This window comes from Haliaeetus albicilla, chromosome 27, assembly GCF_947461875.1.
Source record: "Haliaeetus albicilla chromosome 27, bHalAlb1.1, whole genome shotgun sequence".
NCBI lineage: Eukaryota > Metazoa > Chordata > Aves > Accipitriformes > Accipitridae > Haliaeetus > Haliaeetus albicilla.
In genome coordinates, this window is record NC_091509.1 from 4542977 (window position 1) to 4564961 (window position 21985).

The window sequence follows — 21985 nt, forward strand, 5'->3', positions numbered from 1 at the left end:
ACCACCTGCCGATCGACACCCAGTTAGTCCCCGAGCGGTGATCCCCTCACCCCCACTCCCCCCAGTTCCTATACTAGATGGGATGTCCTATGGTATGGAATACCCTGTTGCCCAGCCTGGGTCAGCTGCCCTGGCTGTGTCCTGTGCCAACTTCTTGTGCCCCTCCAGCTTTCTCGCTGGCTGGGCATGAGAAGCTGAAAAATCCTTGACTTTAGACTAAACACTACTGAGCAACAACTGAAAACATCAGTGTTATCAACATTCTTCGCATACTGAACTCAAAATACAGCACTGTACCAGCCACCGGGAAGACAATTAACTCTATCCCAGCTGAAACCAGGACAACTTGGTAGCTCCCACCACTGCACGCACCCTGGGCACAGCCAGCAAACACATGCTCTCGTGCAAACGCACCCCATCGTGCAAGGGCGTGCTGAGAGCAGGGACAGCTAACGCTGCAGTCCATACCAAATAATAACAATTAAAAACATATATGCAGACCCTAATGCTAACAAACCTGTCAATACAGGTTGAGTTCTGCCACCTTTCTCTTAAGCTCCCTCATTTTCATGGAGTCACTGAGTGATTAGATACAGCTGCATTAAGTAAATGCCGCATTCACGAATGCCTCACACAAGTCTGCCTCTGGGAGTGTCATTAGACTAAATACTTTGTTTTGCAGACTGATAACACACAGAAGATTCCCAGCAGCACAGCCGGAGCAGGTCCTTCTGCTCTCCTGTGAGGCTCCAGGTGTTAGCCACTGGCAGAGGATTGTTGCGGGACAGAAACAAGCCTGCTCTATGCCTGCTCCGCTCTCCAAATTGTTTGTCTCCTCTCGTGCCATCTACCTGCTGCCACATGTAGTATTAAGATCAAAAAACACTGATAAGGGCCAAGTTTTCTCAGCCACAGGGATGTCAAAGGGATCAGCGGATGGTGGCTTCGTTGGGTAAAAACTCTTCTGATGTCAAGAAGATTCTTGAAAATCATGCCCAGACAGACAGCACATTGCCTAAGGAGGGGAAGACACTTTTCTTTTCCAGCCGTGCTCTACCTCTCACATGCAGGGCTACATCCTGTCCTGCTGATCCAGCTTAATCTAACATAAGAGCAGACAATGGAAATCAAATCCCGCCGGCTCCCCGAGGAGCACACGAGAGCAAGTGTTTGCAGAAGTGCGAGCAGTGAGAGCCATCCACCGACTCCCGTGCTCCCTGCTGTGGAGCTCAGCCCAGTAATCTGGATAATATCTACACTAATTCCTTCCTAATTTACCAAGCTAGCAAACCTGCAGAAGCAAACAGGTGTGTGTACTTGTTTGATTTTTTTTTTTCCCCCTAGCAAAAAGAGTGATTATATTTCTCTTCATTCCAGCTAGAGCTGCTATCATAAAATATTCAGCTCAAGCCATCCTGTTCCACATTATAATTACCTGCCAAAAATTGCTAACAGATCTGCTTCTGCCATCAACATGAAGCTGGCTAATCATCTGGGAACCTCTTTTTAATTAAACACCTAATACAGTATGATAAACATTGAAAATATGCACCGCTCCTCTATTAAGAATGTGGCTTGATTTCTGAAGTGCACCTAATCAATTCAAGTGTAATATTTACTGTGGCAGCAAATCTTCAGGGCTTAATATTTCAGGTAAAGGTTGTTTTAGCAATTCTATTAAGAGAAGGAATGAGTGAGCGCAAATAAAACACAAAATCCCAATTCAGCTTGATTGTTGACTCCAACCTTGGGTTTCCCTTCTCAGCTGCTCGCACTGACCAAGCACGCAAGTTTGGTGTGCTCAGCTCCGGGCCTTTTCCTTTCCCCTCCTGGTCTGGATTGGTAGTTTTAACTGGTAACATTCATCTGACCTGTAAATGCATCTTCCACCCCTCACCAACAGGGCAGGGGCTGTGAATATCTCATGTAAAGCAAATTTACACTCATTAAGCTCTAGCTCTGTAGCATGCCCATCTCTTCTTTCCTTTGGTCCATCTCTCACCTCCATCTTGGTCTCACAAAGAGCCAATCCTGTTACCGCAACGTCACCAAAACGTCCTCATGGACCCTCCGTCACAATCAAATTATTATTATCTATTTACCTGCCAGGCTTGGAGTGCATCTCTCTACCTGATACATCAGAAGAGCTTCGTAAGTATTTTGACTGCAGGGATTTTACTAATGAAGTTGCTGCAAACTGTCGTTTGCAATATGTAGGGGTGCGCACAGGTTCAAGGGTACAGTGCCGAGAGCGTCACCCTCGGTGTCCAGCTGAGTGGGGATGTAAGGAGCCAGACCCGCTTAACCACCTGAGGCAAGATGGGAGCACAGTCCTAGGGAACTCCTCTCCACAGGCATTCCTGGCAATACTATTGAATCCAAAAGTCCCAGAAAGAAACCAGAGGTAAAGGATTTTAAGGATCAAACCACACAACCACTGATGACAAGGGACAGCTACCACAATTAAGACAGATTATAAGAACTGTTATATGAAGATCTTGTTTTCTGGTGAAGAACACATCCCAGTGCAAAGTCATGAATTATTTAAAAGCCATGCAAGCCGATCTGGTTATTACTACAGTAAGGATTTGAACAAATAGCAATGTTACAGAAACTCCCTGTGTTTTGAAGGCAACTCATCCAGTATAATAAAACCTACTTTTGAATGAAGAGGACATACGTACAGCCTAGGCATACTGATCTGTGCTCCCTGAAAGGAGGCACATTCATGGCTGTGAATGTGTTACTGTTAGTCTTATGGCTCTGAGATAGATGGAGTGAGATTAACACTTGTCCTCTGAATGGGAAACCCAGCCCCCAGCCCAGAGATGGAATTTTCCACATGCAAGCTGATTTTACAAACCATATTTTCCTGACGTTTCATAATCAAGATTTTCATGCACCTGGAGACAGGGAAACAAATGAGGCTGAGAAACCCCTTTACTCTCAGCTACTCCAGAGCAACTTCCACAGTGAGTGCTTTATGAAGTGTGGCAAAGATGGGTGCTGCTTTTGCCAGAATAGCAAATTTCCAGGGCTTAAGCCATAGCTGTGATGTCCTATCTGGAACAGGATGTTTAGTTGTAATGTTGCATATACTCATGTAATAAGCAGGATCCTTTTCGCTTCATCTGGAAGAGTGAATTGCAGAAACAAATCAAGCTGTCAGGGAAATGAGGACATCTCCCCTCTGCCGATAGCTAAAGCCCCTCATTTCTGATTCAGTTCACAGGTGCACTCATGCATCTGTCACTGAAATCAATGGGACTTGAACTTACAGATCCCAGCGTAAATTTATGGATTGAAAAGATTCTGAAAAAGCATTAAAATACCATGAGGCCAAAGGCTGTCTGAAATCACATTCACATGTTTTTCTGTAACCACATCAAGTAGCAAACATAGCCAGTGTCCCTAAGCCAGGACAAATAAAAGTACCCAATAAAAAAATAAATGAAAAAGCAAATATCAAGGGAAAATATATTATAGTGGCATTTACAGGCATTTCTTCTAATCCAGATTTCAACTTTTGCACAATTTCTCCTAAGTGAGACCAAGACAAGCTGCCTTGCAATAAAAAAGGCGCTATTGAATGCATTCAATAAAGACCATCTCAGCTCCTCAGGTACAGCCCGTTCACAGATGCTAGAAGCTGAACACCAGAAAGCTTTGCAGAGGGGATTGTGCTCATAAATGATACATGACTTAAATTCATACCATGCTTAACAATACTCAAGCAAAAAACCATTGAGAGTCTCTCTGGACTGCCATCCCCACAGGCTCGGCAATGCAAGAGTTTGAGGCTGGTTTGCAGAAGCCACAGCTACTGACTTCATTTGATACCAACTCCTGGGCACTATTATTTGGAGGACAGGGACTCTGTGAGACATCCTCTCACTGCCAGCCCAACCTTTGCATCACCGCAGGGGCTGCCACTACTGTCACCTTGGTGCTGGAGAGGGTTGGTGGTGTGGGCAGCAGTGATCTCAGCAGCATGGAGCTTTTCTTAATGTGCAAACACCTGGTACAGGGAGCAAGGCAGGCACACTAGACCACCTCGTTCCTCCCGTGGTGTAAGGAGGCGGCACTATCATTCCACCTAAAAACAGCATAAAAAAGGAATTAGCTGCAGTTTCTTGCTCCTTAGTTATAGATACCTTTAAGAAACACCATAAATGTCAAGCTCTGTTTTCCTGATGGGGTTTTCAAAGGGCCGTTAGTACAGTGTCAGATCTGTCTTGGCCTCTCCAAGGAGATAAACCTGTGAGACAGCAGCTTGCTTTCCACCTGCTTATTCCACAAGACATTTGTTCACATGTGGCTGACCCAAACCTTGCAGTCATACATGAGAATCCTAACAGTGGGCTGCCCGAAGAGTTACACTCAATATTGCACTCCCCTCTCCTCTCAGTGTATACACCTGCCTCTGAAAATCAGGCCCTTCAATAAGCTGCTCTCATCCCCAAGTCTTCACTATCGGTTACAGGTTTCTCCTGTTCATCTACTTACACATGCACTGTAATGTCTGCAGGACTTAAGAGCTACTTCCCACCCCCTTGTTCAATCCTCAGTGTCACCATCTCAAAATGGAAAAGGAAGAAGAGTTTTAATCTTTCCCTTTGGTATTCATTTCTAGGAAGAAATACATTTTTTCAGTCCTTTTCCCCCAGTACCTTCATCCTGAATGGTGACACCAGAGCTGAGCTGGTCCCAGGGCATTGCACTGTTGTTCCCAGGGACAGCCAAAGAGTGCATGAGCCAGAGAAAGGTGCAAGCCAAGTAGTCAGATATACCCACCAGCCACTGAATTGCAGTCATCTACAGTGAGTATCAAACAAGCCCAAAGGCCCCAAAGCATTTGCTAGAAGCCTTTAGTTGCTATTCTCATTTTCTTTTTTCAAAGAAAAACTAAGACTGCATATCCTATCATTCTGCTTTCACCTCTGTAAGCAGAACCATGCTGTCTGCAGCTGACACCAGCCAGGACTTCAGAGAGGAGGAAAACACCCGTTCAGCCAAGAGAGTAATGCTAGCTGTCTAAAAACATGTAGTATTTAGTAGCAGAGAGAGATGATCTACCAGTCCTCCAGAAAAGCCTTTGTAATTCTTTTTATATTTATGGAAATGAGCACACAGGGAAAATGTATGTGCAAATAAATCATTCATCAATTAATAAAAAAAAAACCAGAAGAATTTAGGTCATGAATATAAACTTCCCTGCTCTCAACACACTGAAATCTCTGTTAGGTCCCTTTTAAGTTTCAGCAAAACAAAGGGGTTAATATCTATTTTTCTGACCCTATCAACTTCACTAAGTTAGCAGTCCAGTAAGAACTATGCAAAACTTGCAGAAATCATCTCATTTCTGCATTTGCCGTGAGAAAGAGCAGCTGTTTCATGTGCCATAGCAAACACCGGGTGCCAGAGTGAGTGACTCCTCATGATTGCTTATCTGACACTATGGGAACTCATGCTGAACCACAGCAATTTGTAACAACCAGGTATTGACTAAGGGCAATGATAAAATCCCTCCAAAACCCAACAATATTTCAAAGGAGGGTTTCTTACTAATATCTGTGCTTTTGGTGCTTTTCAAGCTTTAATAGGAGCAGATGTTCAACAGGAAAACACAAGGAAAGTCAGTATATGGTTTTACCTGAGACCTTCTCTGCAATTTGTGTGTCTCAAATATGGAGAATGGCCAGTGTCTGCGTGGGGGTCAGGCCCACAGAAATAATGTATAATTATGTACAAATTGATCTTCTCGGTTTTAGACCAGGATCCTGGTAAAATACCGCTGACTTCTCCACATTCGAACAATTATCAGGTACTTAAATCCTTTGTCAAAAGCAAAGCATCAGCAAAACAAAACAAAACAAAAAACAGAGGAGGGGAGGGAACTTCACTATAAGCTTTCCTTCAGTCAATGTCTCAACAAAAATAAAGCAGCCCTGAAGGACTCTGCCGCTGCACTCACCTCTTCCTGTTGCAAGGACTCACGATCTCCAGATGAGCTGTGTGCCATAGAGCTGTGCTGTTGTCAGTTAATTATCCCTGCTCTTGTTGTGAGAACAAGTTTTAAAATGAAATTGTCATCAGATTAATGGGTACTCTGCAACTGGGATGAGGGGATACACCATCCTGGGTCTGATTAACAGCAGTCAAGAAAAAAACAGCTGAGATTTTCTAGCAGAGCAGCATTGATACCACTCTTGGGTCCTACAAATGATGGCCTAATTCAGCCTACCCTTACACCTGGAGATCAGGGTTATACCTACAGTACGACACAACATGCAGACTGTGGGACAAACGCTTGCTACCCTCTGCTTTCTCTGTCTTCTTAAATTCACTTTAGATACCTCCACACTGGCTCCAGGAAGCACTCTAGTTTCCTATAGTTTTAGGAGAGATGGTTTAACTAGAGACAGCGGCTGCGAGGGGGTGTCTTCCCACCCGAACAGACTAGTTTTCCCAGATACTGAGGCCTGAGGGATCGCAGCCAGCCCACTCCTGGCATTCCAGTGCAGCACAGCACCCATGTCACCCAACAGCTGACCCAATGCAAAAGAGAATTCCTTAAGTTTCCTATTTGGCTGTGCCTTCTCATTAAGCATTTGGAAGCGCACATTATATGTCTTTCAGCAACTTAGCTTTTGAGGATGAAACTTTCTTGCTACTCTGGCTTTTGTAATGACAAAAATTTGCGTTGTATCAACTTCAGACAGAAAACAAAAACCTGTCCCTTGCTTCTCCCTGCCAAACCAAGCAAGGAAAAACAAACTTAAAAACCCCCAAGCCCTTCCACTACCACCATAAAGTCCCATATCTGAAATTTTATGGAAAGGGATTTGATAAACTTGCTTTTTCACTGACCTCCCTTAGCCAAACACTGTTGGGATACATGTTTACAAATCAGGCTTTGGTCTCTAAATCAAAAAAAAAAATTGTGACTTCTCCTTGCCTCTGACCTCCACACGATTTGCTAAGGTGGTAACTCCTAACCAGTGCAACTCCATCGGTTCTTCCCAAGGCAATCATCGCACAGATTTGAATGTCAGTGTCCCATTTGTAGCCCAATCCTGGGTTTCTGTTTCCTGGAGGAAGTTAAAAATATGGGGCACTGTACAGATTTTAAGCACCACTCTTCAATCAAGTGAAATATTAAAGCCAAAACTAATTCAGTGGCAGGCAATAAGCATTGGGGGATCCTGCCTTATCTAATTTGCTGTCATCTGCAGTAATCTCTGCTATTAATATTACTGTGAAGAACATGTCAAAAGCTTAAATTCATCACTCCAGCATGGTCATTTAGGGAACGTGTGCCAGCAGGAGTGATTGCTCCTCTTGCCTCCTCAGCCTGTGGTCTGAATATTGAAACCCCAACTGCAGTGCAGCAACCAACATAAAAATAACCGCCCAAATAGCTGTGCAAGGTGTATGGCCATCAGAGATTGGTGATAAATATTCAACAGAACTCGAGTAATACGTGGCGGTCTAAGTCCTTCCAGGAACAGCTACCCACCATTGAATGTGGGATATGGAGCATCTGTGGTTCCCGATCACAGTACGGACCCAAAGAACAGAGACAGACCAACCATCACTCTTCATCTGATGTATAATTTGCCTTTTTGGTTTGTATTAACAAAAACAATTAGAAGATGAACGGACCAAGGGGTTGTTAAACTCACACAATGTAGTGAATTGCTGCTTCCCTGGGGACGTGTTCTCCGCTAGAGTCACTTGGTCAGAGTCACAAAGGTCACACAACTGGGGAAGAACAAGGAACAGAGAAGGCCCAGGTCAGACATGATACGGTGGCACAGAAACAGCTAGTTTAGAGGAGGTCTCGCTGGCTACAACCTTATGAGACCGAATCCAGGTGTCACACCAGCTTGGCTGGCAGGGTCTCCCTTGGCACACGTGCAGTAAAATTGACTCACTGGTTCAGGAGAAGAAAAGCGGGAGATGGATGGAGGGCATTGCAGGTACAGCTGCACAGCACGTGAAGGCATATGTTGTGTCAGGGGAACCATCCCTGCCCTGGCTTTAGTCTGGAAGCACAGACAAGGATAACAGCAACGCTAAGGACCCAAGTGCCAGCACATGCTGCAAGAGCCTCCAGGGGCTTCCCCCCCCATTTCTCTGCTATTGCTGGAATCACGCTAACAAGACTGTGCCTGCACACACCACAATAACCTCTATTTGCTCTGCAGACATATCGACAGTGTTTCAAATCAGAAACTTATGCCTCACCCCACACCTAAGTATTAAACTGTTCTATATGTTCTGATACCTCCTCCCAATTAGACCTTTCTTCCTACAAAGTATATTTCTCATTTGATCTAATTTAATCTTTCTATTCCTTAGTGAATACCCTGACCTAAAATAAGATAGCAGTACCTTATAAAGCAGAAAACAACAAATGGCAGCTAAGTAACATTGCTATTATATGAAGGAGAACTGAAACATGGAGAAAATACTTAAAGACAACGAGAAGAATATGTCTAAAGCTATCTCTGCAGCAGAGTTGCATATTGTCCATCAAATATGTTGGACAGTATACCCTGTGCTGGGGGGGAGCTGAGGGAGGACATTTTCCTGGATCAGTTGTAATCCGAAGCATCCCCTGCCAACTTGGGCACTAGTGCTGACAGATGGTATGTGATGCTCTTCAGTACTAACATAGCTGGCGCAAAGCTGGAACAAGGGATAGGAAATCCAGTTCAGCATTATTCAGCTGCTTTTGGATATAATCCAAGAGAAATAACCCATTGCTTATCTCATGGCAAAACCACACCACTGTGTACTAGCCCTATCTTTATCGGAGTGATTACATGAGGCAAGAAACCCCCCCAGCAGAATCCCAGCTACAATTAACTGACATCTAAAGGCCCTCGCAAATTGTACTTGATGCTTACTGTCCCCTTAATACCTTTTGCTGTTATTAGCTGTGGTCACTGATTTGTTGCTGTTACTTAGACTAATAAATAGTACAACGTATTTTATCCCTTCAGTTAGAGGTGGAAACCACTCAAGTGTTGTTTTAAGAGATCAGAGTTACATTGTGGAGCAGCAAAACACGAATCTGCTGAATGAAGAGGTGTTGGGAGGGAGGGAGAGCCGCAGGCAGCCATTAACCCTGCTGATGCCCATGACACAGCTCAGCTTCCACCACCAACCCCAAATCTTGTGTTTTGTTGACAGGCTTGGGCCCTGCTAGAACCAATACAGAGTCTAATAACTAGTCCAGGAAGATCTTAAAAGTTTTACACAAAGCAAATGCTCAACTCTCTTACAGGGCACACGAGAAGGCGACCACCAAGCTCTCAAACCTGGCTGGACATCACTGCTTACATGTCACAAAGCACAAACACCACCAGAGATTAATAGGGGAAAAAAAAAAAAAAAAAAAGTTTAACAACTATCTGCTGTGCTTCAACACATTTTTGACTACAATCATTTTAGATTTTTTTTTTTTTTTCCAATTTCTGTTTACCAATTTGGATTAATGACAGATTTTGAAATACAGAGAAATTTTCTGCAGAAATGTCAACACTGAAGCTCATACAACTCCTGGTACTGGAGCCGACTATGGGTAACAGTGTAAAAAGTTACAGCACAAGCTATGAAGACTTAAAAGTGAATATAATTATTTACGAATAAAACTGCCATCCCAAGCCTGAAGAAGTCCTTCATTACTGAAGGCATTCTCAGTCATCCTTCCATCCTTCTTCAGCCCCCCAGACCCCGTGCAGCCGCCTCTCGCACCAGCCCAGCTGACCCCTGTGCCCATCGGCCGCAGCGCAGGGAGAGGTGCTACCACCACCTTGGGCACCGTGCGATGGGCAAGGTTTGACTTTGCCCTACTCTCACCCCATGCCTTGCAGCAGGACCTGGTTATCAAATGTGCTGCCTCTTCGCTCACATATCCTGGACCAGCTCTAAAAGCAAAGCCACTGAAAGACCAGAATTACAGGTTGGTGCCCGACCAGCCAGCGTGGCCCTACAGCTGCTCTTGGCCCTCGCACGGCAACTTTGGCGTTCCTGAGCTGATGCACAAACACCTCACCTTGTCCTTTTTGGAAGTAGGACCGCAAGGAGAGGAAGCCTTAACTGCACCATCTCCCATGGGGATCTCACCATGCACAACGGCAGCAAAGTAGGAAAAACCAAAGCGAACCTGAGCCCAACCATATGGTGGGCAAACCGTGAAAAAGAGCCCAGTTTGTGCAAAATGCTTCTAAGTTCTGCGCTATTTTTTCGTGTTTTCATATTTGGTTAGGGTTTTTTTTAGCATTCAGGCTTCAAGCAAATCAGTCAATAATAAGTCAGCAAAGAAGACACTCAACTCCTTGCTGATGGGGTCTAATGCTGTCTGATTCATGCATTTATTACACACATTGAATAATTTAAATTTTTTCACTCACTTTTTCATTGTCTGGCTTTTCAGCCTAATGAATATATTAATCTGTTTACCACCAGCAGCAAACAAGAGTTTGTGGGATGATTTTTTTTCTTTTTTATTACTCCATTCCACTACCCCACACTGCAAAACTTTAACCACATCTCTCCCAGACATTGATTAGGTTTTGAAATGTTTTAATCAATAATCATTATAAGTCTGATTGTACCTAGAGGGATGAGTTAGTGAAAGGGGATTAGTGTGGCCAACGTGTTACATTCCCTTCAAGAAAAAGAATCCAAAGAATAATAAAAACACGAGATAGGTTGAACGTCCATACAAGGTGCCCAGTTTTGCACATTGTTCACATCAGACATAAAAGCAATTTTTGTGGATTTGGGGTTTTTTTTGTTGGTTTGAGTTTTTTTTAACGTGATGGCATTCAATAGTAAATAGAGCTTGGACTGGTCCTGAGAAAAAATGTTTTCTCAAATCCTCCCATAGATATATTCTCCAGCAGACTTTTAATGACTTTCCTATCTGTACAGGGGAAAAAAAAATACTATGAAGCTGAGGCTGATTAAGATATGTTGTAGTGTAACGGTAGACTCGGAAAATAATCCAGAGATTTTCTGGTTTGGGTTTTTTTACTGTACTATCTAGTTCAGAAAGAAGGCACCCAAAAAAGACAATAATAAAACCTGCAGAAGGAGTTTCCAGAATAAGAGACCTTTCACGGATTAACTGATATTTTTGCTGTGTGCTTGCCATTGGGACAGTGTAGATCAAAGTACACACTTTTCCAGGGTTTCCAAAAAAGGACATACTCATTTTAAGGAGGGAAGAGAGGAAGAAAAGGTCCCCTCAAAATTATTCGCACCTGAGAAATGGATGCCACATATTCATTGATGGCAGACTTGAGATGAAGGAGTGAGACGATGGATGGGTGCCTGTCAAGGTCCCTTCTCCCAGACAGGCTGGGCCAGAGAGGCTCCTGCCAGCTGCCTGCGAGGACTGCTCGGCTCTCCCTGAAAGCAGAGCACGGGTGCTGCAGAAGGGACGCCGACATGGAAGGAACAATCTGGGAAAAGCTAACTGAGATTAACTGAGATCTGTATTCAGAAGAGTTTGAGAGACTGTAACACTGCACAGTAAATAGGTTATGCGCATCCTAGCAGGCAACCCCCAGTACAGCCTTCTTCCTTTCTAAATAATTGCCATATATTTTAATTTTTTTTATTGAATCCTTTCTGTGATATGTAATGCACTTATCTTGCTGTTGGTATTAGTGGCTCAGGGCTGCCATTCTGTATTACATTCTGTAGGGCTCTCATCAATACGGGATTTAGGTACATGGAGAGATGCTGGCAGGTAGGCTGTGGACTTGAGCAAGCCAGCCACGTGCCCAGGGAAGGGCAGTGTTTGACCCTCTCATAATTGTTTCATATTCTCTTCTGCAGAAAATATCAAACAGCAATTCACTGGAGGAAGGACAATAATTTTTCACATACCACATGAAAGAAATACCAGCCTGGTCTGCACTAGATTATGTGGGACAGTATGTAATACATTGCTAGCAAGTTATGACATCGATTCGTTCCTTGAATTGAATTTGTTCACAGTAATGAATGTATTACTTGTTCCCTGAAGGCCCCAGTCTTTTCTCACACCTTTATTGATCAATGGTTTCTAACTCTGAAACTATTTGCAAGAAGTGATTAACATAACTTACTTTCTAGTCTTAAAAACAGTGCAAGCAATTAGGGTTTGTACAGCAAGCCCCTGCCTAGCCAGCAGTAAAACTGCTGGAACTGGGTAGCATTATCTGACACATTAGACTATATTTCAGCACAGAAAACAGTAAACGGTTGTATCAACACTAAACTGAAGCACGTTCATCTCTGAAATCACTCTGTACAACATGGAGGATGGGCTAAGAAGAATTAATGGCTACTGCAAAATCTCTTTATAAAGAAGTGCATAGAAATAACTGGGCAAGTGTGATTCTTAATCAAAAGCAATAGCATAATTCTTGGCTTCTGCAACACAACCAAAGAATTAATAAAAGCTTGTTGGAGGGAGAGGACAAAGGAAGGTGAGCTGAACAAGACTTCAGGACAGATGCACAATGTAGCTGCAAAGGTAAAGATGAGATTGAAGGATGCACCTTGAAGCAGATGAACACCACTCTTGAACCTTTTAGGAATTTTTAAAAACAAAGTAGCTAATTGGGTTGCAGTCTGTAATAGAGATCTATATAACCCATTCCTTCACCTAAGCTCTATACCATAAAGAAGTGGCAACAAAGCCATACAGATAACTGCTTGGCAAAGCTGGCAACTACTGGAAGAGCCTAAATGAAAGCGGAGGGAGGGAGAAAGCCTGACCTGAGACAAATGTGGCCATGCCTGGAGCTCTTTAAAAAGCCTGAAAATGGAAAAGAAGTTGTGCTGTCATGCTAAAATGGTTGTCTCTAAAGCTGCTTCGTTTGCTCTCATTTGCAGAAGGGCAACAATCTACGGACATTTAATTCGCGAATGAAGCAGGCACAGCGACATTGCCGTAAACTCTGCTGAGGGTTAGGAAATAACAGCTTGCATCTAGCTAACATTTTCAAATATGATTAACTTCAAAGAATGTATGCTGCAATTGAAGAGTGATAATTTCTTATGCAAACCCAAACAGAGCTGGTTTTTAATTTTTAATAAATTGAAGTTAGAAAAATGTGTTTTCCTGCCCAGGATTCCAAAATGACATTAGAAAAACACAATACATTTGTAGAGCAATAGCCATTAGCTGGACAGTAATTTCTACTCCTAATTACAGCTAATCAGGATGACAGTGGTCTCCGAACAACAGCGTTGACAATTGTAAGAGGAAGGAGTGAGAGTAGCACAATGACAGCAGTGCAACAGAGAGTGTGATGGTGTGAGAGCGCACACTCCCCTCCTTTAGGAAGTTTCTCTCTAATCTTGGTCCTAAACCCAATGTCAGCTTTCAAACTCCATCACTCCACCTGAAGTGACAAGAGAAAGCATTTGATACAGATGTCAAACATTAAAATTGCCCCAAAGGCTGGATGGTCTCGGTTCCTCCAGGGGACCTGCAGTCCAGGGCGCTTGGGGAGCTGATTGCAGTCTAGATTCAGGTGGACTTTTGACGAGGCTTCAGGCATAGGATGTTCCTCGGTTTGGTAGATGCTTTTTAATGCAAATGCTTTCTAATAATATTCTAATCTTTTAGGGGCTGATTGACAAAAGTTTGTGCTGTGTTTAGGGAGTGCATATCAAGTTGGTGTCCTGAAAGCCCTGAACCTGTGCTGCATGGAGCTTGTAACGTTACCGAGATAATCCCCAGGGGAAAAAGCAGCAGTCTTGATGAAATTATCCAGAAAACCCTCGTGAAGTTTGGGAAGCCCAGCAGTAGACTGTGAATATTTTGAAGCTCTTTGACATTTTATCTCCCCCTCTCTGAACACACCATGGTCACAGCAGGGCTGCAGTGCCATGTGCTTTCAGACAGCAAGCACAGAAAATGAAGGTTTTAAGTGGGAAGAAGAAATAGAAAAATGATCTCTTTGTGGACAATACTTAATCTGGAAAAGACATATTTTGATAGAGGTTGCAGTTACACTGGAAATGCTTCACTTAGACACTGTATTAACTCCGTTCCCAAGGAAATCTGTTGTTTCAACAGAAGACAAGCAGCAGCGTGCTGCCCGACACAGGGAGTGCCTCTGTAGCACAGAGCTTGCCTCTTGTTCGCGCTGACAACAGAAATCTGGTGTAACTAGGAGTTCTCCTACATCTATAAATTCAATTTGACAACGTTATCAGACTGACCTAGGGGCTGCACTCCCCCCAGGTTTCCCCCGGGCTCTCAGCTATGGAGACACAAGGTGTTCCCAGAGCAGAAGGGGACGGGCTCACTCGGCAAGAAGCACTCGAGCACCCTGGGAGCCCTCACGGGCTTCTTCCTGCAAAGCGTACCCAACTGGGCCAGCAAGATGTATCACTATTTCGTGGGTCTCCTGAGAAGATAACCCAGCTACTGCTGTTGCATGCCAGAAGCACGAGAACTGGGCTTGGGCTTTGCCCTACCAAAGCCCTCGAGAAACATGGGATGGGCGAGCAGCCACCCCACAATGTGCTCCTGCTGGTACCCAGGACCTCTTTGCCTTTTTCTCCTCCCAGGTGAGATGGTGCTCAGATCATCTCCGTGCTGCTGCTTTGCCTCTGAATATATGCACCTACAGGAACACTATTCTCGCATTTTCATTCATCATGCTTATGAATTATCACTTAGTGAACAAAAATGCTCACATCTCCCCAGCTCTGTATGTACCAGGAGAAGGAGGTCTATTGCCCCAAGGCTTCTCCTCTCATAAACCTACATTATGATGTAGTTTAAAAACAGTAACAACAACAAAAAATCAATCCAGTGCCTGTAGGAAAAAAAGTTGTGGCCTACTCTCACAAACGGTATGAAAGCATGATGTAACCATCATGGATCTAGAAGAGTACAATGCAAGACACTGCTCAGAACAACAAGATTTTTGTTGATACTTTTTCAATGAAAGTAAGCATGAGCATACAGTCTTCTCCCTGCAACAGCCCTATCTTTCTTGTGCTGTATATATATATCAGAAAAACTCTAATTCTAAATATATTTCCCTGTCAGGTACGTCCAAATCTTCACAGGGCAAATCAGACATTTACATAGTTCATTTTATGTTACTAGAATTACACCAACGTGAATAAACACCACTGTGTCTCTAGCAAAACAAAATAATTGGAGGGAAATCCTCATCTACATAGAAACATTTGGCACTTTTGCATTCAGTAAGAAAATGGCTACCTGAAATCTCACTTCATGCACTGGTATGTAGGTCTTACTGTAATACGTGCTGTTTTCAAGAAATCTAAGATTATTTATCAAAAATTAATTGGAAAGCATTTTTCTAACCTTACAAAACAGCTGTTTCCTGAGGTCCAGAGCTTTGTCCCTTACCAGGCAGTAACCACATCCATTTTGCTAGTTTATGAGCTACCAAATTACTAGGAAAAGTGATGAACCTGAGAGAAGAAACAGCACCATCCTCCACATGCAGAAATCCTACAAACTGAGATTTGATGTCCAGAAAAGAAGTGACTGCAGTCAAGGCAGCAGTCAAAGATGGCTGGAGCGCACTTTACAGTGGAGGTGAAGATCATCATTACCAGATAATAAGGTTACAGACACTGAGGACAAATGGGAGACCTGAGCTGAAAGTAGAAGTGGGGAACAGGACAGTGCACTGGAGAGCTACTGCTTGTGCACAGGAGCACTTGTTTCTTTGCCTGGTGTTGTGTTGCCTATGAAACCAGCTCTGAGCACAGATTATGAGGCATGACTATTTTTTAACAGCACCATAGTGCAAGTCACAACACAAGTCAACAGGAATGATTTACCATAATGTGTGCAGTAGAAGTCAAGGCAACTCATTTGGGGAAGAAAAAAAAAAAAATCAGTTTAATACTAAGGTAGAAACAGGGATCTGAAAATTGCCTGTGCTTACACACACATATAAGGGCTCCCCTCACAGTACATGCTATGGTTTTTAACATACTCCTAAGACTGAGGCATATGCAAGGATCAGGGGACAGCCAACCTCAGTAATAAATGGGACTATTTTGGTTGTCATTTTTAAAGACATTTAACACTACAGTTTGTCCAGCTGACCACAGTACTCATTGCTAGGGTATATGGGTCATGGGACTTCCATGGGATTTTCTTGCCTCATACTTACAGGGATGCACTAATCACAATGGTAAAACACACTTCTCCTAGGGAATGTCCCTAAATCAGGAGTTGCAGCACGTTTGGGACAACTGCATCCTTTTGACTAAAACCAGATGCTTCTTAAAATTCAGATCAAAGAAAACATGCTTTTTTTCTTGTTTTGAGAACTGAGATCAGTTTGAGCATTGACACAGAAACTGCAAGAAAAATCCATTCTCTGAGCCTAACATTTCACATATACAAGGTGTTTCTGGTTAGAAATGTGTGCCTGTGATGCACCTTCATGCTCCATGTCTAACTGTGAAATCACTTGCCAATTTGGTAAAGCAGTTGCTACGTAAAGAATCACATGCAAGAGAACCAATGGTCCAAACATCTGCTGAATGACAAAGTACTGAGTAATAAGCATACTACTGAGTAGAAACTACATCAAACCATTAGTAAAGTGTTCAATACAAATGAAAAAAAATCTATGTTTTACTCAAATTGCATGCTTAACTGAGCACCTTTTTTTAATTTTTAAAGATACCCAGGTCAAGTTGTGCTGAGTTTTTTCCAAAGCCTCTCAAAGCTTACACACCTTCATATTGGTTTGCAGCTCATTTTGCTCTGAAAATGAAGTCTGTGGTTTGCGTTACAACCTGAACGCCCAACCCAGCTGAATAATGTCAAATTTTGAATGAGTCAGCAAGCAATCACCAGTTCAACAAACAATTGAGACTCAACTGCCTCCAGAAAGAGCTAATCTTCCCCCGCACACGTAAGAGAGCTGCCTGCCACTCCAGCACACGGCCCTGCAGTTCAATTAGTAGCTGCTGCAGTTACTAACGAGGTCCTAAGCAAGGCATCTTACTTCACGTTTCCAATGATGAAGAGAAATGGTTTTGATTTGAATCACTAGTTCCTCAGGAGCTCTAAAATAGAGCTCTTCTGTACTGGCCACAAAAGATGGATCCTGAAGCCTAATGTTAGACACTGCTTTAAAAGAGGGAAGTAAAAGTAATGGTCACATTTAGTAACAAGCAGAGCACCTACCTTCAGGACAGGGAGACACATTTCCATACTTACTAACCACTGGTAAGACAGAGCAGAGCTACAAACATCCTCTATCATGTCGATTTTTTGTTTAGGATTCATTTTTCCTGTTTTACCCATCAAAAATTAGGCATTGAGTCTAAAGAATAGTCAGTGAAGAGCAATAAGCAATTTATCCCATTTTCTCTTCGACTGACAGATTGTCCTTTGGAGAGATGGATCACCCCATTGACTGTAACCGGGCCCTAGAGTAAAAACTGATCTCAACATCTACCTTTCAGCCAGCTGGAGTTAGGGGAAATGAATCATACCATGGGTACTCATACAAATACTACAGACATAAAAAAGGAAAAAGAATCAAATGGCTGCCACTTAGAGGTAATAATCATTTGGGGGCTGCTGCAGCTGCACACTTTATGTTCAAGTGATGGACACTTGTCTGAAATTAGTACCTAACATTCAAATGCAAGCCTGAATGGATAATACCTCCCAGATGCTACGACAGTATGAGTTTGGACTAGCAGGGTAATCCTTATCTAAAGGCATGTTCAAATAGGGTCATGAGATCAAAAAGCCCTAAGGTCTACGTTTAAAGGACACTTGCTATAAAAGGCAGGAATGGGATAGGTGCAGTCAACTGCAACAGCACTTTGTATTTTGCATTTTCTAAGGGAGATTGATTCCCAGGTTTGCTGGCGTATCAGTGACAAAACAGGCAGCCTTGGGAAGCGCACATGGGGGGTGAGCCCTGTGCTGGGGGAAGCAGGGCTGGGCAGAGTACCCCAACTTCCACCCGCTGTGCTGATGGTAACTGGGCTATAAGGAGGGCGCCTGGCAAGGGTCATCTATGCACATTTCACTATTCTAATATGTAATGACGAGTTGATGAAACGAGGTATGAAAGGGATGTAAACAAAATTACTACAAAAAAACCCCTAAAAACTACAGTAACACTGAATCAAATTGACCACTGCTTGGGTAGTGGAAAATAGGCCCAACTAGCATTTAAAATAATAATAATAATAAAAAAAAAATCTATTTTATCCATTGGGATTCTTAGAATTAATGCACTAAAATAGAACTCTAAATACCTCCCCAAATGGCCAGTAACTCCTGCTGTACCACACAGGCTCTGTTCCTCTTTGCCAAGTTACCCAGTTTTGGCCACTGAAGCATGACCAAAAACAGAGACTAGCTTTCCTTTCTGTGTCCTCCAGTCTCTTTCTCCTGTACGAGCTCCATCTCATGGGCTTTTCATGCTTAGGAGGGCTGATGAGAAGTGGAGACTTTTGTTTTTTCACCAGGGAACAAATCAAAGTACAAAGCAAGGGCTGTTGCAGCTGACCTAGTCCACAGTCTTTACTTGCTGCTGCTGCTGATCTTTCACCACGGGAACTTTGAGAGAAGCCATATAGTCTCCAGTTCACTCTATCTCCTCTCCTGCTGCTCTTCCAGATCATCAAAAGGAGGAGGATAAGCACTGTTCTTGGTCATCCAAAAAGTCAACTACGGAACCAAATCTTTCTTCATAATGAGAATGGCAGCTGAGCAAGACAGACAGGAGGCAGCTGATGACTGGTGTCAAGCACAGAAGAAAGGCTGTCTTATTTCTGTCCATGTAGCTCAGATGATCTATTACTTAGTGGTTCAAACAGCATCTAAGTACCAAGCAATTCAGCAAGAAAGGCTTCCTGGCCCCCAAATCATTTGACTTTAAAGAAATGCAGATGCAAAGCACATTTAAATGAGGGGAAATCTTGATTTTAGATCTAAATTTGCTTCTGATAAGGTATTTTCAACTCATTATGTAGATTGTGATGTGGCTTTTGAGTTCTGCACTGATATAAGTAGTAACTAAGGCACAGGAGGAATAACTAAACAATTCGCAGCAAGTCAACTCTGCAGACTACAGCTTGTTTAGCAATTATACAACATATGAAACTACAGGAATTTAAAAGCAGCAGCATCTCCTGAAGTCCTACGCAACAGCTCACCCCCAAACCCAAGTCATTAAAATGACAAGTCAAAGCGGATTAAACAAGATTCACGTGTCTGTTCTGCACTGATTACAAGCTCATTCCATCACTCCCAGGGCGTTTTACTGATTGGCAGCCTACAAAATAAGGGATGTTCAGGACTGACCCAACTCTCCTTGTTGACACACCTGTTATGACATTGCTTCATTACCACCCAATCTTTTTTCCCCCCACCTTGGACACAGTAATGAGAGAAAGATGCATTTCAGAAAAGAGAGATTTTAGCAAAAGAAGCAAAGTGTGGCAGGGTTTTACCTGTAGCTCACTTCCAAAACATAACGCCCAATTATTTATAGGAAACAACTTTGAAAGCCAAGGTGAGATTATTTTACCTCTACCAGCAATAACAAACAAGCCCCAGAGAGGACACATGACACATCTTATCTGAACATGGAGAAAGAAAGTGGGCTGTGCAGCTCTGTGCCCAAGCCCTGGCAATCACAAATTGAGCCAGGGACGAGAAGCTGCTAATCCCACCAGTTTATAGCTTTCCCACAATGAAAACTCCACACCAGTTATTGCTAACAGGGTGAGCTCTGGCATTCCAGGTGACTGTCTGTAACATTTATTAACCAGTCTGGAAGACGGTAAGGATCTGCAAAGTCTTTGGTGGTGGGTTTTTTTTGTTCAGAACCTCTCCATGAACTGAACACATTCTTTTTTAAATTGCCATTGAGCTTTGTATACTTCAGTATGTAGCACAAAAATTTTAAACTCTTTTGATTAGCAGCATAGGATGCCTGGAATGTTTCTTTCTCTATTCAGTTTTGTAGCCGGTGGCTTTTACGGATTAAAAATGTTCTTCCTGAAAATACCTTAAAATATTTCCTTAAGCTTTCTTCAGACTACTGGAAGCATCACTCACACAGTCACATTCAACCGCAATTCACCCAAAGTCCTTATCTGCTTGTGTTTCTCCATTTGCATGACATTAAAAAAAAAATACATTCTGCCGTCTCCTGGTGCAGCCTGGCCCTCTGAGCTCTGCCCCACAAAGGGACGTGAACACTGAAGCACTCAGTGTGGCTTCTCACTTGTGAGCACTTGCCCTAAACACAGAAGTGTAACTTCTGCACATTGACTTTGCTCCTGATGCAAATGCTTTGATCTAGTTTTTCTGAGTGTCCCTGAGCACAAAGTTGTCCCTCACCTTGTGCTAAGGCATAACCACGGAGGCATATAAAGCTTAGTCTGCTCTCCAGTTGAGATTTTTCAAAGGTTCAGCCCGTAGGTGGAATGATGTGTCATCTACCAGGCTTGCGAGCCGTCTGTTTATGTGGGACAATGTTTGAATGTGAACACTTCTGAACTTCACCTCACAGGGCATAGGTGACATGGGAACAAGAGGTAAAGAGCAGGGCCAGCAGCCTGCCAGAGCTGTCTTTCTTCCCCATGCATCCAGTGATACCAGGATGCTTGAACAGCCCTGCAGCAACATATTAGATAGAAGAAATTAAAAAGACAGGGTCTATTTAAAAAAAAAAAAAAAAAAAAAAAAAAAAGCTGTATAACCACAGAAGTGTTACCATGTATAGGGCAGCAGAACAGTTCTTGATAACACTGTAGGCTCTGAAATTAAATACAGTTACTAAGAAAGTGTTTGGAGATCTGTGAGCAGAAGGTCTATCTTTCTGTAGATAAAGAAATTTGGAAGGTTCTATATACATATCCTCAAGCTACAGAGTACATAGCCTTTTGTCATCATTTCAAACTTAACCCAAAGATATCATAAAGTCCTGCAGCTTTATGTTAACATGCAACATACAAACATCAAAGTTATAAATGATCCTACTTAACTTTTTTTGGTTTTTAAAGTGAAGTCTTTGGAAAACATTTTCTGGTGTCAACAGCTTTATTTATAGCTACAAGAGCAAAAGAGCATATGCTGACTTTTGATGGATGCATTCTGAAAAGACGAAGCCACAGGGAGGCACAAGGGTAACACAGCTGCAGGGAAAGACCTTTGCTGCTTTTATTAGGCACCAGCTCTGGAGAATGAGAGAATTTGAGAGCTTTGTATAAAAGGCTTATGGCCACCAGAATTTGAAAAATTCCCTTAAAGCCTTCCGTTTTCACCAGGGCAAAAGTGGCAGGAAAGATGTGCAACAAGGAGGCTGGTGAATAATTTGCATTGATGTTCCTTTCTGGACAAAACTCTGTTCTCTTGAGGAGGTGAAGAGTGAAAGAGTATCTGAATAGTTTCAGGGAACTATTGGGAGGTATTTTTCCACATATTAAGCTTTGATGCCACCATAGGAGATATATCAGAGCTGCAATTATACCAGTCCCTAGGATTTTACTCTGAGGAAACCTATGGATTGACTTAATTCCTAAGCCCATAAGTCAGTTGTCATCTTTGTGCTGCTACTAAGCTGACCTGGTATAAAGGCATCCTTCAGCATTAGCTATTTTTTCCTAACCAGGAGTCACAGCATATGTCAGTAATGGAACTGCAAGCAATGGAAAGATGCCTGTAGTAGTCACTGCTGAACACCTTATTTGGGTAAAAGACTTCACAGCAATTTCATATACATGATCCTTTTTTATGCCCAAATAGTTCTCATACCTCTCCTCACTGTTAGGAATTAACCTTATCCTTTCTGAATCATCCTACTCTATTTTACAGAGAAGAAAACAAACAAAGTGTACTATGAGCCAATTTTAAAAAATTTATTTAGGTACCTGAAAAGGCAGAAGATGGGCACCTGCTTGGATTTTAAGATGTGCCAGAGCT

At 42.8% G+C, this 21985-nt stretch overlaps 1 protein-coding gene across 4 annotated transcripts in view; it reads right to left on the reverse strand.

The window, feature by feature from the left end:
- Positions 1-21985, reverse strand: part of KCNIP1 (potassium voltage-gated channel interacting protein 1) — a 463655-nt gene that overhangs the window by 240622 nt on the left and 201048 nt on the right. Inside the window, exon 2 of one of the 4 annotated variants that reach the window (XM_069773042.1) lies at positions 7686-7764. The exons of the other annotated variants lie outside the window; for them this stretch is intronic. The gene's annotated coding sequence lies outside the window, so the exon portion shown is untranslated. The remainder of the gene's footprint in view (positions 1-7685; positions 7765-21985) is intronic. 4 annotated transcript variants of the gene reach the window in all.